This window comes from Aythya ferina (genome assembly GCF_964211825.1).
Source record: "Aythya ferina genome assembly, chromosome: 16".
Taxonomy (NCBI): Eukaryota; Metazoa; Chordata; class Aves; order Anseriformes; family Anatidae; genus Aythya; species Aythya ferina.
This window is the reverse complement of record NC_140315.1, coordinates 1873779-1900809: the sequence shown is the minus strand read 5'-3', so window position 1 is coordinate 1900809 and position 27031 is coordinate 1873779. Positions and strand designations below refer to the sequence as shown.

Genomic DNA, 27031 nt, shown 5'->3' with positions numbered 1-27031 from the left:
CAGGAGATCTCATTCAGAGCCAGCTGCTGCTTTCTGCCCTCGACCCCCCGCGAATATTTTCCTGCCACTTACATTCACTCCTAGCCCTGATCCCGCTGCTGGCACGGAGTTTATCCCGCTTTGGATAATCACCAGGCGAGTGACATGTTCTGTTCTTGGTTTTGTTTGTGAGGCTGACTACAGAAGTGAAATCACGTAGCTGTCATGCCTAATGCCAACAGGTTTAGCACAAGTGCTTCTCCCCAGAGCTACCAGCAGAGCTCATTTCTAATCCGCTGCGCGCTCACGCCTCCCCAGGGATGCGGGGTGGCTTTTAAATCCCTGCTTCCAGGGCTCCTTTCCCTGTGTCAAAATAGGGTGGAATAATTTGACTTTGATATCCTTGAAGTTCCCCGTTACTTGCTTCCACCTCCAGGTCCCACGTCCAGCCCCTGGGCTCCACCGCTAGGTGATGTCCTACCCTGACATGCCGTGATGGATGGCAGGAAGATCAGATGGCAGGGAGGAAAAAAAAAAAATTCAATTCCCTTGAATATTTAATATTAATTGAGGAAGTGGATGGGAAAAAGCGGGTACACTCTGCACAAACACTTAATAGGCCAGATGGGTTGGAGTAATTCTAAGCAATGGTTTAGTAAATGTCTTAAGAAGCAAATGAATGCAGCCACAGAGCTGCATAAGTGGCATTCAATAAATACTTCAATCAACATGCATTAAAGACCAGAATAAAGGCTATTTACAATTTTCAGTAGGTAAAGAAACCACTATGATTTTAATGAGACACGAGGGCTAATTAGTAACCAGTACTTAATAGGACAGCAATAGCTGAAGGAAAAAAAAAATGGAAAGCACCCATTCCTGTTTGAAAGCATTTTTCTTTTAGCATTGGTTCTTGAACAGTTTCCACCAGGAAAATTGGCAGACAGATGGGTTTTACTCGTTTAAGTGGCAACGAGGAGCAGCCAGGTTTAAGCTGCACGGGGGCAGGGGTCGCCTGCTCAGCACCGCGTGCGGATGGCCAGAGACACGAGGGGTGTTTGCACGCTGCTTTCCCTGCAGCCCCCCGGCAAACCCAGCCTTCCTGCAGCAAAAAGAGAGGGCACGCATTGCTAGCATAGAGACATTTCTCCTTTCCGTGGTAGGCAACCTGATTTTCTCAGCCTCACTGCCTTTGAAGCTCAGCCTCATGTGTCAGAGGATGTAAGCGGGTGCTGAGAAAGCAAAGTCTCTCCCCAGACTAATGGGCTCCGTGCCATTTCCCGTCATTTTCTGCATTCGGCTGTGCAAACAATTGTACTCTTGCTTCTATTTCGGACCGCATTGTTGCTGTGCTGCAGATCTCCTTCGTGGCAGCAGCGCTCCACGTGGAGGAGAAGCCACCTGTGGCTCCAGCAGGCGGACATCTCCTCCGTCTTCTAGTTATAAACAGCCCACACGGGGGGGAAAAATAACTCTAGGGGATACAAGGCAGCCACAGCTCTTGCTCAGATGTTTCTTCAAGCAAAGCCAGCCCCTGTTTGCATCTCTTTGGGGGCCTGGATCCACGTCAGGGGGCTCCAGGAGGACTTCGTGCTCTGCAGGTCACCTTGCCAGGGTGGCCCTGGGCTCACCACGGGTCCCACCCTGCTGCTCGAGAGCTTTAGGGGAAGGACATCACAGCAACGTTGACAAACCTCTGAGAATCAGCAGCCTCCCCAAAAACCCTGTGGGAAACAAATGAATCATTTAAATGAGAAGAAATAAGGACTACAAAAGCTGTCACTTAGGCAAATCTGTGATCTAATCCCGTGAGTCACAGCAGCTGTGCCTGGAAAGCAGCACAGGCGCTGCCTCGGCTCCTGGCGAGGCTCTGCTTCCTTTTACCACTCATCCCATTGACCTCCCAAAATCCTAACGAAGCCCTGGGAGGTGCAACCACCCATCCCTCCTGCCCTTTCAGCCAAAAATTGGCACCAGTGGGTAGCAAGACAAGAGCGCACAGGGGTAAATCACCACCCTGCATCCTTCCCACGTATGAGCCATTACCCAAAAAGTCACCCATCCTTCTCTGCCGCAGAGACACGATGCTGCAGGAGGGATGCTCCGCCAGCAGACAGCAGCTGCACATGTGAAGCATCCCCCTTTGGGATAACGGAACAGAAATTGTTAATTCCAGCGTGCAGAAGCAAGTAAAACGAGCACCAGGGTTTCCATTTGCACCTTTAGGAAGCAGCGCTGCAGAACGGCGGAGACTTGCACGACACGGGGAAATGTGAAGGGAGAAAAACATGTCAGAGGGAGCGCCCGTGGGGTGCCAGCATTCCTGGCAGTTCGGCAAGGGTGGAGGATCATCCTTCAAGAAAAGGTTAAAATTAACATCCCGATTAACTTACAGCTCATAGAAATCTGCACACAGAAACAGGGAGAAGAGAATTTGAGTATGAACAGAGTAAATGTTAGACATCTCTTGCCTCTTTCAGGAAAAGGGAATATTCAGCTGACCTCGGTATGGGATCCCAGCCACTTGGTGGACAAACATCTTCAGAGCTGAGACAGGGAAAAAAAAATAATCTTTTAACCAGATGGAAGCAGAGGAACGTGTCAGCAAGATGCTACACCATTTTCCTAGGCTCCATCCTTCAGCCTCTTCCATTTGCTTACAATATGACGGTTTTGGAGCAAATCATCCTGGATTGTCAGGGTTGTTTTTAGGGTTGCAAATTCCCCACACACCCCACACCCTGCCCTGCTGCACATGGGGAGCTCTCAAGGCGAGGCGATGCAGTGGTGCTGTAACAGCCCCACTTTTTTGGGGATAACCAGTCTCATGAACCATTCTGAGAGACTCACAGAAAACAAACATGCCTTCAGCAGAATTAAATCACTTCCTTCCGTGGAGCATCGCTTACGGAAAACGCCCTCCCAAAATCTGCAGCAGGGCACTCGGTCCCAGCGAGGGACCCCCACAAGTTTTAATCGTCGCTCATGATGGGACACAGCGCACAGGATCGCTTTCCCAAACAATTTACTCAGGATATTCTAATAAGGAGTTCATGATCAGAAAACAGATCAGGGATGCTGCGCAGGAGGGAGGAGGAACTGGAGGAGAGAGAGGAATAAAGAGAAGGAGAATTGCTTTAGAGCCTAGCACAGCTCTCTCCGATGCCAGTAATTAGCACAGGGTTATGATTATCATCGCGAACAGATCATACGGTGGGATCGTTCCACAAAAGCACTCGAGGGCTCACGGTAAAAATTTAATATCAAATTGCAGCGTGGAGAGGAACAGCTGCACAAGGCAGGCCAAAGAAGAACTGCCAGAGGATGCGCAGATATTAAATAAGCCCTTTGGAAACAGTCAAAGGGACTACGGGTACAGTAAATCCTGGAGCAGAACCTCTCACACACACACACAAGAATAAAAACAGCAAGAAATAAAAAATCTCCTTTAGCCTAAACCCCGTGGAGCACAAGGGCAGGCAGCAGCACTTTGCTCAAGGAGTCTTCTCGGCATCACCTCAGTGCCTGCGCTGCGTTTCTCCTCGTCTAGACATCTGCTCTCTGCATGCAGAGCGAGCGCTGCTTACGACAGAGGGGAGATCTGACTTGCATTCCCCATCCCCGTTTGCAGGCATTTTGCAGAGACACAGCCGATGACGCACGCTGCGAGCCTGGGAGGGAGGGGGGGGTCGGGGTTTGCTTCACGTTTTGCTGCAGAGACGTGCCCCGAAATCGCTGCAGCCCTTGCGAGGACCCCTGCGAGCAAGCAGGCAAGGCAAAGCTCGGCAGTGAGAGAGGATCTGAGCCCCACAGGGATGCAGATGGGTGGGTGAATGGGCTCCGTACCTGGGGAATTGCACAAAAGACACCCCTGGGGATACGTTTCCCCCTTGCAAGTTGTGCTGCAAAGGTGGAGAGGGGCAACAAGGGAGGGGGGAGATCAGTGGGTCCCCAGGGAACCCCGAAGGGGCAGAGCAGCTTGCTCCAAGCTGCACGTCCTCAGCCAGCTGGGAACCCCAGGCTCAGGACCAACAGCAAACAGACAGACAAGAAATATCTCCCCTTGGGGTATTAGGGGTGCCAGCCCTGCTCCCTTCTCCCCATTTTTCCTGCTCCTAGCAGTCAATCAATGGGCCCAGCGCAGCGCCCTCCTTGGAGGAGGTTTCCTCCCCTGCTAACTGCTCTAAGAGCAACGCAAGCTGCCCCTCAGTCGATGGGAAGATGACTCAGTTGAGCTTCTTCCCTTGTCGTTAGCGGGCATCGCATTAAGAAACACGGCAAATCCCCGAGGAGAGGCAGGAGCACTTGTGCTAATCAGATTCCAGCAGCCGCCAGCGCATCGGAGCAAGCTACAGGCAGCAGAGAGGGGATGGCACCCCCAGCCTGGTGGAAAACCCCCCCTACAAGGACCAAGCCCCTCTGCATACACCATTTTCTCAGCAGGTGAGCACCAAAATCCTCTCCGCAGCCCAACCAGCTCATGTGCACGTCAGGGAGAGTTTGGGTTAAATAAGAATGAATGCGAAATTAGGCACACGTGTGACTGAAGGGGAGAGCAGAGGGGATGTGTCTGCAGGTCCCTCAAGCCCTGCCCAACCTGCAGCATTGGCTCCAGGCTGGAAAACCTCAATTCAGCACAGGGCTGGGGGACACAAAGCCCCTGGGGAGGGTCCTGAAGAGCCCAGAACACCTGCAGACAGCAGCTGCTGCAGATGAAATCATCAGCACCATCCCTGCAAGACTCCAGGCTTACAGGAAGGACAGCACCCTGCTCCCACGGGGGATGAGATTTCCCCAAAATCTGGGCTCTGTGCACTCCCCAGGGTCAAGTCTCTGCTCCTCGCATCTGCCACCGTGCTTGCAATCAGCAGCTGGGAGAGCCCAGAGCATCCCCTCCCATCCATCCCAGAGGGTCCGCAGCATCCTCACGGCGTTCACCAGCCCCCGAGGGAAAACGGGGCAGAGGAAAGGGCCCCCGTGAGGCTGAGACACTGCAGCAGCCTCAGCACATCACAGGAATGCTGCAGGTGCTATTGATTCCCAGAGGCAGAACAAGACATCAGCTAAACAGCGACGTAGCAGCCCTAATGAGGTGGGGAAGAAACAGAGGGAAAAGCAAAGCAGGCTTAAGACTGCAAGGGGTGGCTGGATGTTGGCACAAATCTGGGATGTTTGCAATGCCCAGCAGCACCAACTGATGCTCAGAGCATCCCAAAATCTCCCCAAAAACCCAGATGATTCTGGGGCACTCCTGATAACAGAAGCAGAGAAAGCCACCATGAGTTCCCTGTGCTGGAAGCTGAAGCAAAGTAAAAGCAGAGCTGGGAACGGCGTGGTTTTAATTGCAGGGGTAATTTCCATACCTGAGAAGGACATTCAGGGGGTTGTTATTGTGCATCACTCAGCCTTGAAATTAAGATGCAAGATATGCAAGAGCTCGAAGAGAAACAGGCTTGGGGCCACGGCTCATGGGAGGCCAGATTCGATCGGCACCGATCCCTCCTCGCTCCAAAGCCGCCGAGTTTCCTCACCCATGTCACATCAGCCGAGCTCAGCAGAGCACAAACCCCATGAAATTAAACCAGATCAGGGCTTTCTGAGCAGAAATGCTTTCATCTAGCCCAATTTAACACCAGCTGCCCTTCCGTGCAGATCTGCAGCCTGCACCCGAAGCCCTGCGCGTCCCCTCCTCGCCTCGGTGCCCGCACGCAGCGAGACAGGACCAGACGTATCGGGTCTCCTGGATAACAGGAGACACGAAATATGGAACCTGGTTTTTAAAAGAAAAGTTAGCAGGCATTAAAAAAAAAAAAAAAAGCACAAGACAAGTCCAGGTGCCTGAGGTGACAGCGTACACGTGTTTTTGCTGACAGAGCCCCGACCCAGCACTATTCAAAATTGCTATCAGCTGCATCTGGGCTTGCAGTAGGAAATCCAATTAGACTCCAGCTCCTTGTCACCCCAAATAAGAAATATTGACATCCTGCACCCCCCAAATCATCCCAGCACAGTGGATAAGGCCCCCCCCCCTTCCCATGCCCAGTGCCCCTCCAGAATCAGGGCGAGCTGCCATGAGATGTCCACGGGCTTTGCATCGCTCCTGCAATACAGGGCTGTAACTGCAGAGCTTCTGATTTATGGGAATAATGGGAAATTAAACCGATATATCACCTGTTATCTAGTGGCATCGTATACTGTTAATCCTATAAGCACCAAGCAACCAGAAGATGCAGCTGCGCACAGCCAGCCCATAGCCCAGCGATCCCTCAGCCCTGGTGATTGCATTTACCCCAAGCATTAAATGGGCTGAGAAAAATGGTGTGAAAGTAAGAGTTCTGGAAAGTCACCTTCCCTGCTTTGTCCAGCTTTCAGCCTGCCAAGAGTAGCTACTTACAGCCACCAGAATTATTTATCTTCAGCAAAACCCACCTGCATTGGGGCTGGGGTGTCCCCAGTGCCATACAGATATACCCCAGGATGCCCGTGGTGGATTATCCTCACCCACACACCAGGAAAGATGGAAAAGCATGCAAGGCTCAACCCTAAAATCTTCCACTTCTCAGCCAGAGCTTTGTGCATGACCTGGGCCCGAATCCAGGCTGTGGTTTGGTGCAGAGATTTAACCCAGCCCCAAGAGCCACGGTGGCTGTGCTCCTCTCCAAGCTCACCCAAAGCCTCCGTGGAGCCCAGGGCACCCTCAGGACCTGGACCAGTCCCCAGACAAGTTTCAGCAGGTGACACAAGCACTCAGCTTGTGTGACAGTCACTCTCAGCCTAGGTATTCTCCAGGCTTTTCAAGCAATTCCCCGTGAATTCTTCACATCTCTTCCTGGTCACTTGGGGACACTGCATTCACCCAGTTCAGCTCAGTAATAGGATTTGCTTTGTTTCCTTTATTCAGGGGATCCAAGTACATTTTATACATTAACCTGAGCCTTTCATCAGCGCAATTAATTCAGCAGGCTGGGCTATTCATAGGGCCATTGTTAGTGAAAGATATGCAATATGAGCTAATAAAATATATAAACAACAACATATGGGATTGCAGAGCGGATCAGCAGAAAGTAATTAAGTGAGCTGGAAACTGGCCAGGACAGTAAAATGAGTTATTTTATTTTGATTTTTTTTTTTTTTTTTTTTTTTTTTTTTTTTTTTATGGACAGAAGCAGTGCAGACATCATGTTTCTTCCCAGCTCCGTGTACAGGCTGTGGGATCTGGACCTGCTTGCTGACAGCCCTGGCAGAGCCTAGATGGGGTAACAGGAACTTTATAAAGACAGCAGAACACCAACCCTATATACCCAAGAGAATTCATGACAAACAGAAGCAAACAATCCCACTGACCATGACCCCATGGTCCAACCCCACAGGAGCTGGCCGTCAGGTTACTAAATCATCCCAGGAGCTCCTGCAGTAACTCTCTGACCTTTGTTCTGCTCAGCATCCCAGGGAAGCACTCTCATCTTCAGAGCTCCAGCCCCTTCCTCACCAAAAAATAATAATAAATAATAAATAGATAAAAATCAAAGATGAGCCAGTGCCAAAGCTCTGCCCCCAAGAAATCTGCACCCTCCAAAACCAGCTCCTCTTCCCCCTCTGGGTTTTATTAGGGGGCGGTTGCTGCATGATTGGGCTCCTGCAGCTCCACCTTCCCCACAGCTGCACCCGGGGTCGATCAGCCCTTAGAGGACCTTCCACCACCCCACAACAAGTCCTGGGGGATTTCCCTGCCCCATGGTGATGCTGGACCATGCTGCAGCCCCATCCTGCCCTGTCCCTGTCCCCATCACCCCGCTTGGCCACCCAGTCCCGGAGCTGCACCCTGACCCGGGCTGCTCCCACCTCTCTTCCGAGCACCCGCAATCATTGCATCAGCTTGTCCTGGGCTGGGGGAAGCAAACAACCCACGCTACAACACGAGAGGCCAAAAACGCCCAGAGATTGCTGTTGATGTGGGAAATAAACAGCCGCAAAGAGCAGCGAGGTCACGGTGAAGCACGGAGCCGGGGAGAGCGAGCCACTTCTTGACTTCTTCTGCCTCTAGAGAGCATTGTTGCATTTTCTTCCCAGCGAGAGACAAGAGCAGAGGCATCTCCCTGCTCTGCGAGCAGAAGCACTTGAAATGCTGCAGTGGCACGGCGCAGCCTCCCGTGCAAACCCCCGCACGTCTCTCTTGCAGGCTCCGAGGACTCACAAAGCCTCACTGAGAAGGTCGCTGTAGGTTTGGATCCAGCTCGTTTTTCATCAAAATGCTTCGGTGGCTCTGAGCAAAACACTTCTGGGGAAAGGCCGATCATTCCTTCCTGAGCAGGGTGAAACGGCTCCACGGAGCGGCACGGTGCAGGCAGGGCATGGAGAGGGAGCTGCGGGCACAGGGAGGAGGAGGAGGAGGAGGTGGAGGAAGGAGAGCCCTCATGCACATGAGCCCTGCTCTGCTCACACGTGGATGCAGCCCTTGTTCAGGCACTGAGAGAGAGAAGAAATCCCTGAGGGGACCCACAGGGAGCCCCATCACTGCTCCTGCCCTGCCCTGTCCACAGGATTTGGCCCCCTGTGCCCTCTCCATGGGACCCCGGTGCCACCTCTCCTCCCCTTCCTGCTCTCATCCCTCCACTGCCAAGCCCAGCTCATTCTCCACGATCAATTAAAACATATTTTTAAGAGAGCATCATTACTGTCACGGGGAGAAAGGTCAGGGCTGGGCTGGAATAGTGCCTTTCTCCCCCACAGCCTGAGTCAGGAGCCTCGGCCGCCGCAACGAGGCGGTGCCCGCCGGCAGCTGCAGGGTGATCTGTTGGGGCTGATGGCCTGATAAGAGGGCAGCAGAAATTGGTGAGAACACGTCGTAATGAGCCGGGCTCGCTCAACCACTCGCTGCTCGGGCAGAGCTTTTCGAGGCTGATGTTTCTCGCATGGTTTTCTTCCAAGCGGGAGCGCAGCGGGGCAGGGAGGCTGCAGAGGACGGGAAGGAAAGTGGAGGGACAAGAGGGAGGGTGAATAAAAATACCATTTTGCATTAGCTCAGCTACTGCAGAAGCCTTTAGAAAGCTCCCGTTTGCACACCCAGCATGTCACGGGGTGGCAGGAGCAGGACTTGGGCTCCTCCAGGTCACGGCCACTTGGGCAGATGAAAAGGATCTGGGCTGAGCACAGCTTGTGCCTGGGCAGCCGAGAGCTGCTCTAAACGGCACTGACCAGCCTGATTCCGCACTTGCAGAGGAAAGAGGAGCAGGGAATGGCCCAGTGCTACGGCCCAGAGCTGCTGCCCAGCCCCTGCCCCCTGCCCAAGCTCTGGCTGCACAGCTCAGGACCGAGGTCCCTGGGGCTGCTGCTGCAGGCGAGCAGCAGAGCCCAAGCACACACCACTTCTGCACTGCTGGGAGCAGGATTTGCCCTGGAAAGGCTGTGCCCTTCACAAACCAGTGGTGTTCAGGGAGTGGGAAGTACCAGCAGCTCTCCTGGGTGACCCCCCTGCTCCCCTGGGTGTCGGCGAGCATCCTCTGAGCCCATTGAGGGAGCAGGCTGTGACTTTGGGGTTGTCCAGGGAGTCAGCACGTTCCTTGCAATGAAAATCAACTCCCTGAAACCTTCGGTAATTTTGGAAATCTCAGCTTTAGCCCCAGCTGCTTTCAGGTGAAGGCAAAGCAAAACCCAGGCCAGGACGTGGACAGGACTGGCAGAAGAGACAAAGTCCTTTGTTGTGTTTTTTTTTTCCCTATCCCCTTCCATTTCCAAGGCATTCAAGAGACACGAAAGGTACCACCTCGGTGGCATTGGGTTTGGTCTGGAAGCACCGATCAGCCCGTCTGGACGTGGGCTGTGAGCTCCTGGAGGTGACACTGGCACGGAGGGAGCCCCTGCTCCATCGTGTCCCAGTCCCTGCAGGCAGTGGCACCAGTCTGGCCGTTCCTGGAAATCCCCCCCAATGTCAAAACACGGGCAGGAAGGAGGCTGATTCGGAGGCTGTTTTTGTGACTTTTGTTCTGTTATTTTTTGCGGTGGCCCTTCTCCAAGTATGAAACAATTGGCCAGCCGCGGGATCCTGCTATGAAGTCAGGAGTTATATTTAATTTTCGGCTTCCCCAGCGGGGCTGGGGTTCACCAAAGAAGCAGGAAAGGGTCGGGCACCTCTCGCCTTGGAGGAGGCTGTAACGGAGCGCACGGACACTGCTGCACAGCCTGGTGCTGCACTGGGGCTTTCCTGATGCTTTATGGATGATTGCAACAGAGAAAAGCCAGAAAATCAACCTGCACTGCACATTTAGGCGGCCACGCGCTAGAACAGGGTTATTTTTAGCCAGAAAATGGAAGATATTTCGTTCTGCTAAACTGCCCTCTGGTAAGCATTGAAAACCCCACAGCCCCCGCGAGCAGAACAGGAGGAGCAGGGCAAATCCTTTGTCCTTTGCCTTCGTTTGATGCTGGGCTCGGTAGGAGAGACTTTCCTCGGCGCTGTGCAGGTTTTGGCAGGCTCTCAGTTTTCACACCCACTCAAGCAAAAGTGTATTTTCTAGCACAGCAAAGTATGTCAGGCCATTGATTTCTTGGGCAACGGCACTGCAGAACAGGCAGAGCTAAACTCGGTGATGCATTAGGCTGTTGGCTGCAAACCAAACACCTAGTAAAAATTGCTTCAAAAACAAAAAGATAGTTTTTTTTTTCCTTCTTCCCCATTTTGCTGGTGCACTTGGAGAATAACCTGCTGGCTTTTAGCTTTCCCCTTCTGTCCTCGGCTACCCTGTGCCGAGCAGGAGGGAGCGCATCCCTCGGGCTCCCAAAGAAGATAACGTCAGCTCTGGCTCTGAAAAGCAGCGAAGTATCAATAGGAAAGCACCGTGTTTAATCACCTGCCTTGATAATTTGGCATCTGGCAGGGGCAGGCAATGAGAAGAGCAGCCCTGAGTGATGGGAGCTGCCAGGAGCCACCAACCACACCTCCAACTCCTGCTCCCACGGAGCATCTCGTTCCTGCCACCACGCTCCCAGCTGCTCCGTATGGACCAGCGAGGGCTGAACAAGCTCCGTGCCTTCTCTTTAAGCAGCATTTAATTCGGAGGTGTTCGCTGCTTTGCCTCGCCTCTGATGGAGGACGAAGCTCGTGGGAGCACCGGGCGCAGCGAGCAGCCGAAGCCTCCCCCAGCTCTTCCCTCGCCGCTTTCCCTGGAGCTCGCAGCGCCCTGGGATTTCGGCTGCTTTGATGACGAGTGCAGCGAGTTTCTCCTTCTGGCCTCCAATCCCTTCTGACAGGTTCGGCCAGATGGGGAGCCGTGATTACGGGAGCGTCGGCTGGCACCGCTTCCACCCGCTCCACTTTGCTTTGCGCATGCTGGGTAACGGGAAGCCCTTGGCTCTCAAGGCTTGGCCACCGCGGGCTCCACGTGCAAACAGCGGCACCTAAAAAGCCCCCATCCTTCAAAAGAAGCTCGATATCTCCTTCTGCAGCACGCTGGCTGAGTTAGCTCCAGATATGCAGGGGTTGAACTCAACCGTGTCCCTCCCCACCTTGCCAATCCCCTCCCAAAACACCCGTGGGGACCACAAGGATCCGCTCGGCTGGGGGCAGGAGGAATTGCTCGCTGCCATCACCACGCAGCTCTGCTGTGGAGATCTTAAGGCGCTCGTAATTCCTCTGGAGAACATTTCCAGGCGTGCCCGGATGAATTATTCACCAAGAATAAGAGATGAACCCATCTGGAAGGAAGAGAAAAGGCCACTGGAATCGGGCCAGCAGCTCTTTGCTGTGATGCTCTTGCCAGTTTGCAAAGTTTGTGTTTGCTCCGAGGAAGAATACAGCAATTATTTATATTGGGTTAATGGAAGGGGGGAGTCACGGTGTGAAATAGAGCGTGAGAGGACTGGGAAGCAGAGCACAACCCCATAATCCTGGGTAAGAGGAAGGGGGGAACCCACCTCAGCCTTGCAAGAATTAAAAAAAAAAAAATCATCTCAGAACCACCCTGGCTCATTTTTACCCCATTCACATGGCAGCGCCGGGAACGCTCGAGCCCTGCTGCAGTTTTTAGAGGAGGAAACATATTTCAGTAGTGTTTGCTGGAAAGATCGTTAGGATAACAGTCACCCCCGCAATGTTTTATTGCAGGCATTTACTTCCATGCTTCCATTTGCAGTGATTACTCCCCAAATTACTTCTAAACATCCAAACTACAAAGGAAAGGACTTAGTCTAGGGCCGGGATTGATTGCCGTGTTTTCTCTTGCAGGACTAATAATAAAATATCTGTTCCTTTTGCAGCATTTTGCTTAAAGAGCTGCTGGAGCTCGTGGCTGCTGCCCCTCCGTGCCAGGAGGGCTGAGGCAGGGATCTCCAGAACACCGACCCACAAGAGGCATTTCTCCAGCTCCAATCTGCTTTAAAAGGGTGGAAAAAAACAAGGAAAAGAGACAAAAAAAATGAAATTTGCATAAGGTGGTTTGAGAGCACATCTCAGAGCAGTGTTGGGTAACAAACACCTGGGATTTCAGCTTCTTTAATCAACATTTAGCGCAGATTTAATAATGTGTATTAGGAGCAGGCAGGCAAAAGGAGTTTGGGAACCGACAGGAAAATAAAGCAGCTAAATGCACTAATTGCAGCTTATCTGACAGCTCCGCTTTCCCCTCTACAGCTGAGACTCCGGGTCTGATGTTTATACATTAGGCAGGATTGATTCCCTGGGACGGAGGGCGGCGGCAGCTGATGGATGGGCATCACCTCGCCAAATACCAGCGGATTGCTGTGTCCAGGTACCACAAATTGAACAAAAAAAAGCTTCCAGCAGCAGACAGCAGGGACGGCTCCATCCGTCTGATGTCTCCACGCATTGGAGCAGGGCTGCTTTAGGCTCTGAAACAGCAACAGCTTTTTTTTTTTTTTTTTTTTTTTTTTTTCCTGTATTTGTGTGCTTTGGAGGGGGCGGATGGGCTCCTATCCTCCTGGGAAACTCCTGCCCAGGCCATCTGCGGATAAATAAGAAGCTCCGGGCTGGAAATCTCTATCTCGACCACATCCCTTGAAGAAATAAAAAGAGCTAAATACGGAGAAGGAGAATGATGACGGATCCGGCCCCGCAGAGGGCGGGAGGCATCTCTGCGGCTCGGGTTTTTGGGTGGCTCCATCGGTTTGGCCAAAAGAGCCCCCCGCAGGGCTCAGCCGAGCCCACCTCCCCGCATGAGGCCAGACAACGTGTGTTTCACCAGCCCCGGGGCTTTCCTGCCCCGTTTCTCCCCGAGCAGCATCCCAGAAGGGGCTCGCCCAAATATTCGCTTCCACTTCGCGCTTGTGCCGAGGAGCGGGCCAAATCCGGGGTGGCCTCAGCTGGGTTGTGCAACGCGAAGGGGGAGGCTTTGGGGGGGCAAACCCCGGGCAGATGGCATCTCCGTGGGCCAAAGAAAGCAGCTCCCCGCTGCTCGGTGCAACCGCAGCATCTGCAGCCCCTTTCACAACGCCATCAATCACCGGGGTGCCGGAGCCCAAGCTCACGCACTGCTGCCGAGGGCAGGGCTGCATGGGGGGAGCACGGATTGAAAAGGCCAACAGCAGCCGGAGTGCTGACCCAGCACATGGAAAGAAAAGCTTCTGCTGTGTTTTTTTTTTTTTTTTCTGTTTGGTTTTGGTGGGATTTTTTCATCTTGTTTTGTTTTTTTTCTGTGAGAGAGAGGGGGAGGAGAGCATCCTGAAAGCATCGCTCCTGCAGCTCTGCAGATCGGCACCAGAAAGTTCAGCACGGGTGCTCCCAGTCCGTCGCTGATGAAAAAAAAGAGGTGAAAACATGAGAGTGAGATCACTTTGCTCCTCTGGGCTTTGGGCTGTGCCTCGCAGCGGATTTGTCAGTGGCTGAGGACCGAGCCTGGTTAATTCTCCGGGGCAGGTCCTGAGCCAAATCCGGAGAGCGCAGCCCCCTGCCTGTCCTCGTGGTCCCTTTTCAGCTTTGGCACAGCTCTGCCCACCCCCTGGGCACAGCAAACAAGCAGGGCACTGCCAGAGCAGCTCTGCTTTTTTATAAAAGAGATCTATATCTTTTATAAGAGATACCTCATTTATATTAACTCAGCTCTGCCAGACCCACCGTGCTGCTGCCCCCAGACCGAGGAAAGCCTCAGCCCGGGCTGAGCCTCAGCTCCCTCTCCAGCAGAACTAGCCCTCATTTTCAGGAGCATTAATTTCACAGCAGGAGCCAAACGATCTGAAATGTAATTACAGCCCCGTGTCCACCCGTGCCTGCAGCGCCGCGGAGGCAGGGATGCTCTCGACGGCGCAGGCTTCCCTTCCCGAGGGCCTGGCAAACCCTGCAGATGGAGTTTTGCTGCTGGAATCTGAGCCAAAGGGCTCCAATAAATCCTCTGCTTAGTGGGCCTGCCCTCCTTGGGGCACACAGGGGTTAGGGATTTGTGGATAAGGGGCTGGGAACCGGGCACGGTGGTCCCAGCTCACTGCAGGGACTCATCGGTCTTGCAGGGCTTTGCAGGGGGTGCTCATCCCATCTGCAACCCTTCCCCTTACCCAGCCCTATCCCAGCCCCAAAACCAGTCTCCTCTGCCCAACCACGGGCTCACCAGTGCTCCCAGTTTGAGGAGCAGGAACCCGGTCCGCAGGCTGCCAGCTGCACCCCAGAAGGATTTCCATGACTTCTGTCCCAAAGGCACAGAGGGGGGAATGGCCACACAGGCGCTGAGCAGCCCCGGGGCTGCTGGAGGCAGAAAAAAATGAGGCAGAGCCACGCTCGTGGAGTTAATTGGAAACAAGTGGTGCCTGGCAGAGCAGCCGGGGTGCCACGGTGACAGCCAGCATTTCCCGAGGACACCGCGGAGCTGAGATGCTCGCAGGGTGGGGAGAGCAAAAGGCTCACTCAAAACATTTGGGCACAGTGACTTCCAGAGGTCCAGGCACACGAGGATGGGCTCTGGGAGTGTGCAAGGCTCTGGGTAGGGCAGGGGGAGCCTGGGGGCACCGGGGAGCCCCCAAAGCTCACGTGGAGAAAGCTCGACCTCTCCCGAGGGCAGCAAGCTGTAGCATCTTACCCCGGGTATTGCTGTGATTAAACACGCGTCTCCGCCGCTCTCATTTTGCGCCTAATTAATGGAGCTTGATTGTTTTGTGCAATGCGATAGCTGCAGCCAAGAAGCAATTACTCTGGTTGGAACTTGAGCTCAGGAAACAAATGTATCTGAGGACAAGCGGGACACGGCTCGCCCGGAGTCGCTGCCCAAGGAGCATCCGGAGGCGGCGGGGACAGGGCGCAGAGGCAGGGCTGGGGCAAGCGGGCACCCGGCTGCCAGTCAGGGCAGATGTGGGAGTGATTTCTGGCTTAAACAGCCAGGAACGGAGGCACGAAGCAGCACACGAGGGGCTGGGAAACACCGCAGGCTCCTGGGCCAGCATGTCGAAGCAGAGTAATGGAGATGGAAGGTTTGGGTCTGCTGGGCTGGCAAAAGGCAGAGCCAAAAAGCAGCAGGATCTGCACAAGGTGAGCAGCATCTGCACGGTAAAATGCATTTTTCCAGCATCTCTCCTGCTTCCTTCGGCTCTGCTCACCCAGCTCCCCAGCTGGGCACGGACACATCCTCACGCCAGGCGGTTAAATCACCTCTCACGATGCTCAGTGTAGAGCATGGAGGGTTTCAGCATCACCGTGTCCATCCCTGCCAGGACACAGCCCAGGGCACCCGGCACATCCCTGCCCCTCGCTGCTACTCGACCTGGGTGGCAGCAGCAGCACACGAGGGAATCCCCGGGGCTGCCGCAGTTGGCTCGGACCCACCGGCCCCGCCAGCTGCTTGGAATTTTCCCCGTGTTTGTAAAAGAGAAAAATATATAATTAAATGGCTTTTTAATACTTATTCAGCATCTCTCTGAGGGCTTTTTTGGCTGAACCGGAACATATCCCCAGTTTGCCTCCTTGGTTTGCGCTCACAACCCCAAGGGGAGCCCGCGTTGTGCCCTGTGCCCCGGGAGGGCTGGTGTGAAGAGGGCAGGTTTGTGCTGTGAGGCCAGCCCTAGCAGGGTGTAAGGAGCCTGTGCAAGGTGCAGGACGGTCACAGCTCGGTGCCGTGTCCCTCGCAGCCTGGCACAGCAGCAGGACCCAGCGCCCAGAGCCACACGAGTGCTCCTGAACCGCGGCGAGGTGACGGCGCTCACCGGGCTCCGCTCGCCCAGCATCCTCCTGCCAGCTGGGCTCAGCCTCTCAATCCTCCTCCCAGGCTTTGTCAGGTTTAATTAAAATTCCTAGACATGGCTCGTTCTTTCTCTCGGTCTCTTATCTTCCGTGTGCTCCACTGATTGCCTCGCTGAGCTCGTCTCATTAGGAACCCATCCCTGGGTGAAAGGAGGCAGCCCCTGGCCCGTGCTGGTGTCTGGCTGGGGCTATTTGTGCATCCTAAGGCAAGGCAGGGGTCACAGGGACCCACCTGCAGCATTTCCCAGGATAAATCAGGTCTCGGGTGAGAGGAATGCCAGCTATGTGTTTATTTCCATTTGCTTTGCTGCAGGAAATTACATTTGGGAACGAGGATGGGATGGGGGGAGCCTGCCCTGCCTGTGCCCTGAGTGCTCTGGGGGTTGCAGGTCACCGTGCCCCCCGGGGGCAGGCACCCACCCAGCGAGTGCTTACCGAGCATCTCCTCTCCTTGCCCCCCAAAAAATCAAATCCCATATGGAGACAGCATTTGATGCTGCTGGGGCTTCTTCACAGCGCCTCTCGGACCCGCAGGCTCAAAGCAAGGGCAGGGGGGGCTGCAGTAGGGCAGGAGCCTTGGTGATGGGGGACCCATGGGGCCGGTGGCAGGGCTGAGGCAGCTCTGCAGCTCCTGGAGGTGTTTGTCTGGCTCCAGGAGCTTCCTCAGCACACCAAGGGCAGCTCTGCCCACGCTTCCATCCCTCCAAAAAGCCAAGGCTGGGCCCCAGCAGTCCAGGCAGGGTTCTGCAACAGGAGCCCGGTGCCTCCTGCAGACTCCCAGGAGCACTGCAAAGAAGCTGGGCTGAGGTCCCCGACCAGCTCAGGCTCTCCCAGAACCTTCAGCTTCCCTTCAGAAATGGCAAAATCCTCCTGGCACCCCGCAGGCACCGAGCAGAGGTGGCCTTTTCTGAGGCAGCGAGGGAAGATTTGGCCCCAGGGGCACCAGAATCAACCTCCTGCTTCGTAAGGAGCCAGACATGGCCTTGAAGCACATTTATTCTGAAATGATCTTTCTCGTTAAAAAAAAATAATGTCTATTTAATGGACAAGAGGGAGGCAAAGGGCCCCTATCACCCCACAAGTGGATCAAGAGGTGTCCTTTGGAGAGCCGGGGGCTGCTGTGAGTTGTGAGCTTTTCTTTCTCCCTTTTCTTCCCCTGCATTTCTTTTTCCAGGTGCCTGCAAAGCCCAAAGCCCAGCAGACAGACCCCAGCTCGACCCCAAATGGATTTTTCCCTGAGTATTTTCAGTTCAGCCTCCGAAGGGGGACGCCTGCTCTTTGCTCAGCTCTGCTATTCCCAAGATGACGAGCACAAAAATCCTCTCCGACACCGACTCCAGCACCCACGGGACCTGTGCTGTGTTGGTAAAAAGTGGGGCAGAGCTGGACCCAGCACCGAAGCAGCAAAGGGGCAGCAGCTCCTCTTCATCCTCATCCTCTTCCCACCCTCCCCATCTTTTTTTGGGGACGCTGCTCCTTTGGCTGAGACCTCCCAGCCCCCTGCGCCCCCCGTGCGCTCCCCTCTGCTCACAGCTTCTCCTTTTGGCCCCTCGCTGCCGGTTCCCATCCCATAAATTCCCTTCCATTTAGAGATTGTCAGATGAGAGTCGGAGCTCAGATGTTTGTTATTCCTAACGCAGCTCCTCTCCAAAACCCCAGCAGCCCTCCTGAGCCCTGCCCTGAGCCAGCACCGTGCCCTGCTGTGCACTCCCCAGGGACCGACGGCGGACCCTAAACTCGAGCAGCTCCCCGGTGTTTTTGCTGCCTATGGCTTTTTCCCCCTTGTTTCTTTCCCGAGCTGAAAGGAGCAGAACGATGGCAGAAAGAAACCTCCCACGGAGCGTTGCATCAGAAGGCAGAACCCCATAAGGATTTATTTCAGTGCAAATGCCTTCGGTTTTGGCACGGCTGAGCCCCGGCCCCCCAAGCACGGCCGAGCTGAGGTCCCGTGATCAGCACCTCCAGCATCCCAGCCCTCCACCACGCTTGGTCTGGCTTTGGGAAACCTTCCTGAAGCTCTCCACGTCCATCCCTGGCTGTCCTCCCCCAGGAACAGGCTCTGACCACAGCAAACCACCCAGCAAGGGGACCCAGCAAGCTGCTCCCTGCCCTCCCGTTGCTTCTCCTGCACACGCAGCCCGAGAGAGCCCCTGCCTGCAGAGCGCGGTGCCCTTTCCCAGAAGATAATGTAATGCTCGACAAGGAATCCTGCTTTTTCATCATTATTAAATTTGTTATGTTTCTGGAGAGCCGGCTCAGCTTTGACTCACTCTAATGCCCCGAGCATCAGAGCCGGCTCCCGCGGCTGATGAATATTTCCTGCTTAGCGCTCACATCTGCGGCTGAGGTGCTAATGCGAAGTAAAATCCTGCAGCAAATGGGGCATTAGGAAGTTGGGGAACATTAGCAGAAACTTCCCCACTGTTTTCTCCAGCAAGGGAAGGGCCTTGACAGGCTGGGACAGAAATGAGAGCCCATTAGCCCAATTCTGCTTCACCTGAGAGAGAAAAAGGGTGGCTGGGGGCTCTTTGGGGGAGAAAATGTAGGTGTTTTGAGGCACAACCAGGGGATCTTATTGATTTAGAGTGTCAATCAGCCTGGGGAGAGTGTAGCACATCAGACAGCCCCGGACATCCCATCCACATGTGGCTGAGCATCACCGGCACCCGGCTGAGAAGAGCCCACCCGCAGCACCCAGGGACGTGTGGGGATTTCCCGGCCAACACTTTTACTGATTTCTGGGGAGATGTCACGTAGCCCAAAGCCAAATTCTCCAAAATTGGGGTTGCATCACCGATTTGGGTCTCCCAGCAGCTGTGTGGCAAAGCGAGCTGCCCAGGGCCCGGCGGGGATTTTACCCCAAGACAAACCATGTCCATCGGGCGGGTTCCCAGGAAAAACAAACTCCTGGTGCTGCTTTTGCTGTGCCGCAGCTAAAACCCACCCAGGACAGAGCAAAAATGGAGAAATCCCAGCTGGGAGGACCTGGAGAATGAAGAAAGCACGCGGCCAGGCAGCAGGGAGGGTGTGCTACTGCTGCCATCCCTAAATCGCCCAAGATGTCCAAGATGTCCAAGGAAGCTGGTGAGATAATGAATAAAGACAGCCAGCTCTGGCCCCAAATGTGTACAACTAAGAGATAAAATGAGCAAAAAACAGCAAGAAACAGCTGGGAGGCACCAAGACAAGGGCTGAAGCCGCCAGGCACCTGTGGGAAGCAGGGGAGGCAGCGGTGGCGATGGTTGCATAAAGCCTGGAGGTGGCCGGGATGTGAAGCATGGCACAGGAGGTGCTGCTGAGCTCAGGGAAACACCAGGCTGAAACGGAGAGGTTAAAAGCTCCGAGATCGCCACGCTGTGCTTGAGCGGGTGGGGAGATATTTGGGAGATGCTCCTGGGAGATACAGATTTGGCCAGGGAGAGGAGAGCCTCTGAGTGCCTCTGAGTCATCACCATAGCGATGGTATCTGAGCGAAGCTGCAATGAGATTACCCAGGGACAGCGCAGGAGGGACACGGCTCCGAGCTCCCGCAGCAGGAGAGCCTCCCACGGCCCTGCTGCACCGAGGGGGAGAGCGGGTGGCCAAAATGGGGGGCTTGAAGGCAAAGCTCCGAGCCTGCTGGTGGATGTTTGGCTCATCCCCAGGGGATGCCCGTCTCCTCTCCGTCAGATCTGGGTCCCTACGAGCCTGCCATCTCCTCCCACCCCACAGGCAGGAGGCTGGGGGGGGACAGAAGGTGAACACAGCACCCCAAGCATCCCACCCCGAGCATTTTGCCCCCAGCATCACGCCCCGAGCCCTGCTCAGTGCTGGGAAATCTGGCCAGAAGGTGGCAGGCACAACTCGTCCACGACCCATGGCTCTTCCCAGGGTCTGGCCTTGGGACAAAAGCGCTGGTAATGCAGTTCGAACCCATCACCTCAAAAGGAAGCCAGAGCACCGAAGCACTGGAGGAAGAGGAGGAAAGGAGGCGGTTTGAGCTTCTCTGAGAAGCAGCCACAGCTCGGGAGAGGCGTTTCTGCAACCGAGGCCGATGCGAGGGACAAAGCCACGCTCGACGCCGGGGCTGGAGCGAGGAGAAGAGCCACGCTGGCGTCGTAGGAGACGGTTTCTCTCCGCTCCCGTTTCAGATAAATAAGATGAATCAATGGAGAGGAGAGAAACACGTCTGCGTCTCCAGCCGCGGCTCCCCACCCCCTGCGTTCAGGTCCCTGGGAGAGCATTTGAAAACTTGCAATCGCTATAATTAGAAGTAACACTCACTTTCCAAGAGGAAACTGTGCAAAAGGTTGACTTCCTCTTTAATGCCATTTCGACTCGTTAGCAGCTACAGATCTGCAGCTCCAACGGCAAGGGGGTTTGCTGAGCAGCAGGCTGGATTGCTAGCAAGAAAGAGGAGTTTCCTCCCGTTTCAGCGGGGATTTCTCCTCCGGGCAGAAGACACCAGGTCCTCGGATGCCGAGCAGAGCGTGACACTCTGCTCCTTCCCCTTGCAAGGAGGAATCGTAGGAATCCTTGCATCTTTCAGCTACCCGTTATCATCTCACTATTGCCTTGCTCCCCAGGCTAATTAACGCTGCTGCATATATCACTGCCTTGGGAATGCCAAAGACATCGGGAACCTCATCGCCGGAGCTTTCACCAGAGCTCCAAGTCACAGGCGAACTCCCTGTTATTCCATACAAGGAAATATTCACAACATACAACAAAAATAGCCTCCATCACTACACGTTATAATCACATCGGGGAGTTTCCAATCTCTGCAGCACTAAATGACGCCCTCCCTCCTCACCGAGGCACTCGCCCTGCGCTCTGCAGCCCCGTTAACCCTCCCGACACCCCGAGGACCGCTCAGTGTAAGCAGCGAGCCAGAGCAAAGCCCAGCCAGAGATCGCTCTTCTCTCCTCTGACGGTCTCACGAGGCAAATTTACAGAGCAGCTCGCCCTTCCCAACCTTTCTAAGACCCAGAGGCCAAAAGACACCACGGCATTTTCTCCGCAGGTTTCCCCCTTCAGGGTTATTTTTGCGCTGAGCCCAGAAACTCGTGCTGGGTAGAAGCCCCTCCAGAGGGGTTCAGAGGGGTAAATCTCTCCCCAAAATGCTTGCCTTGTTGCTAATTTGAACTCTCCTGCACTTGACATCCAGATGTTGGTCTGTGCTAAGCCTTCCTGTGCCACCTTAGAGCAGCACCTACAGCAGGGCGTTGGGATTAGGTGATTTTTAGGTCCCTTCCAACCCCAACCTTTCCATGTTTCTGCACCTGCTCTTCCGCATCTTTATTCCCATGCCATAATCATACAGTCACTGATAAGCTAAAATCAAAGGGCATTTCCATCTTTTGTTGCAGGCAGACACCAGACCCGTCGCTGGAAATGCTCCTCAGGCCCCAGCAGCTCGCACAGACGGAGCCTCGGCAATTTCTGGAATAAATTTTCTCATCCACATTCCCCAGTCCCTCGTTAAACGCACCAAATAAACCCAGGTTCTCGTGCAAAACCACTGCTGACACGAAGGGCATTTCAGCAGTCAGCCCCGGCACGCTTTTCCCCGGCCAGAATTCGCCCCCGTTCATTTCTCCCTAAAAAAAAAAATTAAATACAATTTTCCCAAACTTCTTCAGACCGCCTTTTTTTGCAACTCGTTTAGATCCAGCCTTGGAAGTCAGAGGTGCCATTCCCGCGTCGTCCGTCGCCTTTGACCTCCCCTGCAGTGCCTGAATTAGACCCGTGTGTGCCGGCCCCATCCCTCCTGCTCCCCACAAACATCTGCAAGGGCGGCAGCGGGTTTCTATGGAAGCCGTGGCTCCCATACAAGGCAACCGCTCCCCGGCCGGCGAAGGACAGCTGGAAATGTTTGACCAAGTAAGAGGTTTATTTGGCTGAGCATCATTTAATTCCCTGCAACGGAGGGCAGGGGGGGGGCAGGGGGTGGAGGCAAAATACTAGAGGGTCACCTAAAAAAGCAAAATATCATCCTTGTTTCCGAAGGATGCTTGGGTTTCTGCGAACGTCAGGCTTACCCCCAGACAAAAGAGGGGAGAAATGGGTGGCAAGTTAAAGGCCATCCCTTCTGCCGCTCGTTTCAGCCTGTTCCTCCTTGCAATCTGCTGGGATCTGCTCAGAGGTGGCCCCCTCACAGCAGGGTGGTCCCGGGGGGGGCTCAGGTCATGCCGCACGCGCCTCTGCAGACCTGGCCCTGCGGTGTTTTGAAAGAGAAAGCCGACTGCACGCGTCGGGCAGATTAGAAGGTGATAGATAGACGGACAGGCAGGCAGGCAGCCTTTTAAATGCTCTTCATATTTTTCCCATGACATCTGTCTGCGAGAGTTTAAATTACGAGTCTTACTTACAGCTTTGAAAGGATTTAAAATGCTTAAATCCCTGTTAAAAACTAAACTAACAAAGCCTGGCCGGATCCTACATTTGTAATCCGCAATGAAAGCTGCACGCTGTATTTTAAGGGCTGCTGAGCTCTTGTGGAAATGCCCTGCAAACGCTGAGCTCCTCCTGACCACCAACCTGTTACAGAAGGGGTTTGGTGCTAGACTCAGACTCCAGCTACATCGCGGCTGTGCCGAATTGCCTCCAAGGAAACAGGGAGCTAAATATTTGCAGCTAGGCAAGCTGCTGCTGCCCACCAAGAAATGTATCCCGTGTGCCCTGCTTCCCCTCCCCAGACCCCCAGCAGCCTGCTGAGATGCCCAGCACTGTCGGGGTGCCCTCCAGGTGCTGGGATAGAGGGGTCTTCACCTCTCCAAGCCAGATTTTGTCCCCCTGCACCCAGACATGAGCAGGATGCTGCAGGCAATGCAGGTTCACCAAGGGCATCGCCAGCCCAAGCCCTCGGGAAAGCCCACTCAGAGCAGAACCCACAGACTACAAAAGGTCTGGGGGAGTTCAGTTCTCGTTAACCTTTATTTATCATCCTCTTTAAGACAGACACTTCAGCTTCCACCTTCCCATGCTGAGCGCAGCCCGCTGACCACAGGAACTGCACTGCTTTGCAGACAAGCCCCAAATTCCCCCTACTTCTGGCCCAAACCCAAAAACAGCCCAAGCATGAGCAAGCACGACACTGCTGGGGAAAGACAGAGGCGGATCCACCAAGGAGGGTGAAAAAAAGGGACAGGGATCACCACTGCCACCAGGACTGCCCTGGGTGGCCCTTGGGGACACCCTGGCCATGGGGACATCCCTGCCGGAGGGACTTGATCGCTGCCAGATGCAGCACTTGCAGCCTGCAGCTGGATCTCATTGCCAGGGCAAGGCCTGTGACTCCTGACTGTTCTGTTTGTTCTGCCGAAGACCGTAATCATCTTGCTAATTGTTTGGGTTTGTTTGGGCTGTTTTCTTCGAGCTCTCCTATTTTTGTGAGCCCGTGTGCTGCGCTCCCTCTGCTGGCAGGCTCACTTGGGCTGTGGGAAAGGCTGCTGGGGAAGGGGAAAAAGCAGCTCCTGCTCCGACTGCCTGCCAGAAACCATCCCACAACCCTTCCCAGGCCCTGCCTTGGCTTGGTCTGAGCTTAAGACCTTAGACTGGCCTTATCCTGCCAGCTTTCTTCCTCACAGCCTGGCTATTCTGAGACTTATCAACAAAAAAAGAAACGTGGGGCTTGATAAAACTCAAGTAATCCGGGCTTTAGATGGAGACGCTCTTACGCTTGAAAGTCACATCCACAGCAAGGAGGCAGGCGTGTCTTGCTGCCGATGGTTTTGAGCTGTGGTTTTCAGCAGAGCACCAGCTCAACCCTCAGCATCAGCAATTACACCCGTGACAAATCGTGAGCAAAAACATGAAAGCAGAGCTTGACAGCCTTGACTGTAGAAAAGGGCAGGAAGCATCACCTGAAGAGGAGCAAGGAGATGCTTCAGCAGCTCGACTTTCTGAGCCCAGCACCGGGAAAATCCTGCTCCCGAGCATGATTTTAATGGGGTGTTCCCCACCTTCTGTCTGTATTTGTGTTTCTTTACCTCGTGTGCCTGATAGACAGCCATGAAACAGGCCCTGACGTGGCCTGGCCAGCTCATGGCCACTGCAGGCAGCGGTGCTGCCGGGGGCACTGCTGAAGCTCGAAGCTGTGCACATGGGGAGTGTTAGAAAACAGAGGATTAAAGGATATCTGGGGGACGGCACAGGACCCGGGGGTCAAAACCTGCCCGGGGGCTCATTCAGCCTTAGGCTCACAGCATTATGCTACCCTACAAATGACCCCACAGCATCCTGTTTCCCTGTGGGGTCCTGTTTTCTTGGATAACTTGAGTGAAGCCTGGCGCAAGAAAATCCCTTCCGCTTCAGAGGCCGTTTCTCACACATGGAACAGCTATAAAGCCCTCGGTGCCGCCTCCTCTTTCTGGAAATGCCATGAATGGGATTAAGCCCAGGGTCTTGCAGCATTTACAGTGCTACTTTCATCATCAGAGCAGCAGAGAAAGTCTTTTGATGGACACGAGTGTAAGCCAGCAGCCAAGTCATTAACCTAAAAGTAGGGGAGTTTTTCATCAACCCTATTCAGGAGAAAAGTTAGGAAATGGTAAGAACGCTCTTAAAATCAGCCAAATAAAAGGCAAGACATCCCACCATATAGACACTTTCTTGCTAAAACTATTAATAAACATTGCACTTTACGTCAATCCCTGAAGGTCAAAGCAATCTTTTTCCCTAGTGGAGGCTCTTATAGAGATTTTTAGAGCTGCGTTTTCTGCCTAAATGTACTTCCTTAATGAGTGCAATTTTACATCTGCTCAAGTGAAACAGGTTGTTGTGCATTTGCTTTCTTCCAAGGTTTTATTACACCTACTTGGCTGATGATGGCCAGCCAAAAGAAGTGAAAGATGCTGGGAAATAAAAATGGAGTTACTGAAAGTATTTGTCTTTAAAAAAAAAAAAAAAAAAAAAAAAAAAAAAAAAAGCATATGAAGCAATGTCCAGTACCTGTTTACAGAGATGTTACTGTACAACTTTCCTATTGAAAAAAAAATAATAGATGTTAACTATCATATAAAGCTTAATTCTTCTAGACAAGCCTTTTGCTTGCAACCCTAATATTCGAAGAAAAAAAAAAACACAAGATGGCTGTGAACTGCCAAAAAGGGCATAAAAGGGCACAAAGGCTGCTTGCCACAAACCCCTTGCTCTGGAGCTTGCTCATGCAGAGACCCAAGCGCTGGGCCAGGACCATGAAATAAGCTCAGCCATACGTGCAGGAGTCACTCATGGAAAACTCTCTAAAAAACTCCAGCACGCAGTAAATTAAATCACGCAGAGCAGCTCCTATCTCTGCTGGCGCTGAGAGGAAAAGATGAGAAAAATTCAAACGCCTGCGAGAACGCTGAGGGTTATGAATTATTACTGTGAAGTGCCAAGAGGCCCGTGGGGAGCAGGGCCGCCACGCTGGGGCCGGTGTAGTGCTGAGGGGCAGGCAGGTGATGATTCTGTGATTTTTTGATTCTGCGATTTTGTGATTCTGTGATTTTGTGATTCTGCTTGTTACTGTTATTGGGCTGTTTGTTGCTGTTATTGGGGTGACGGCAGGGCTCTGGGGGAGCTCAGGGGCAGAACTGGGGTGCTGGGGACAGAGCAGGTTGGCGACAGGGACCGGGATGGGGACAGGGACATCCAAGGCCAGGGCCTACTGCCTACCACCCCTGGCGGCCGCCATTTTCCCCCCGTGCCCCTAGCAACCGCCCCTTAGCAACGCAGAGCCACGCCCCCTTTTTCTCAAGCCACGCCCACTATCCGTTTAGCCACGCCCCCGCAGCGCTCGGCGCCGCGCCCTCTTCCCGGGCTCGGGCCGCTGTCACGTGACCGCGTTGCCTGGCAGCGCCGTTGCCATGGCGACGACCGTACGCGGGTGGCGGGAACGGGCCTGAGGGAAGGGGAAGGGGGACGGGGAATGGCGGCCGCGGGGAGGGCCAAACCCAGAGCTGAGAGGGTGACAGAGCGGCCAGGAGGGGATCCCGGCAGGGGATGGGCTGTGGGTGCTGCTACGGGTCCTGTGCCTCAGCCCCAGCACCCCACGAGCTTCATTTTTGTCTCTCAGGATCCTCACGAGGGCAGGGAAGGGCCTTGAGGCCACGGTGAGGTGCCTCAGCCCAGCTCTGGTGGCAGGGAGAGGTCCCTGAGGTGGCATCCGCAGGACACCGAGCTCGGGGGTGTCAGGGTTTTTTCAAAAAATTTGAAAAAATTTGCAAAAGGCAGTTCCCTGCGGATGTGGTGCCAGGCTCCGTTCCTCCGTCTGTGCTGTCTCCTGAGGAAATTGTAATAAAAATACTAATAATATTAATAATAAAACATCTCCTGTGTCCAATAAAAATCAGACTCCTGGTGTTTGAACCCGAATGTGTGGTATTGGGGCACCTCTGACCCAGAGCTGGCACCATCCGAGCCCATGGACAGGCCAGCTCCAGCAATGTGCTGGTTACTGAGGGCTTTGCTGTGATGTGGTGGGTTTTTGTGTTTTTATTTTTTCTTTTGAGAATTGATGAGTTATATCATGTTTTATTTAGACACTTACTCCAAAAGTTTCGTGAGCTGGAAGGGGCTTTTTGCTGTCAAGGGCAACATCACAAAAACTCTGTCTCTGCAGCTCTCTCCTCGTGCCCCATTCCCTTTGTTTTATTGGGAATTACGTAACGCCTGAAGAACCTGAAGCAGAAGATGTAGGAAGACACAATCTCTGCCCCCAAAACCTGCCGTTCTGAGTTACAGAAACAACCGTGGCAAATGACAGGCTGGGGAGAAGGATAAAGAGATCTCTAATTCTATCAATTTAATGAGGTCTTTCCTTATCAGCCTTAGCCCTCGTCCATATCTGCTAAGTGGCTTTCCTTAGAGATTGAATGACTACGATTTAGCGTGTGGGAGCTTCTTTTGTTACACAGC

General features: G+C 53.8%; 1 long non-coding RNA gene across 2 annotated transcripts; it reads right to left on the bottom strand.

Annotated features, from left to right (window-relative positions):
• Positions 1 to 509: 509 nt before the first annotated feature.
• Positions 510 to 7560, bottom strand: LOC311445557. 2 transcript variants are annotated; one of them, XR_014698505.1, is made up of 4 exons: positions 7406 to 7560; positions 2451 to 2526; positions 2200 to 2332; positions 510 to 1703 (listed from the first exon to the last, which is right to left on the bottom strand). It is a non-coding gene; the product is annotated as an uncharacterized lncRNA (long non-coding RNA). The 2 variants fall into 2 exon arrangements; XR_014698506.1 differs by lacking the exon at positions 2451 to 2526.
• Positions 7561 to 27031: the final 19471 nt, after the last annotated feature.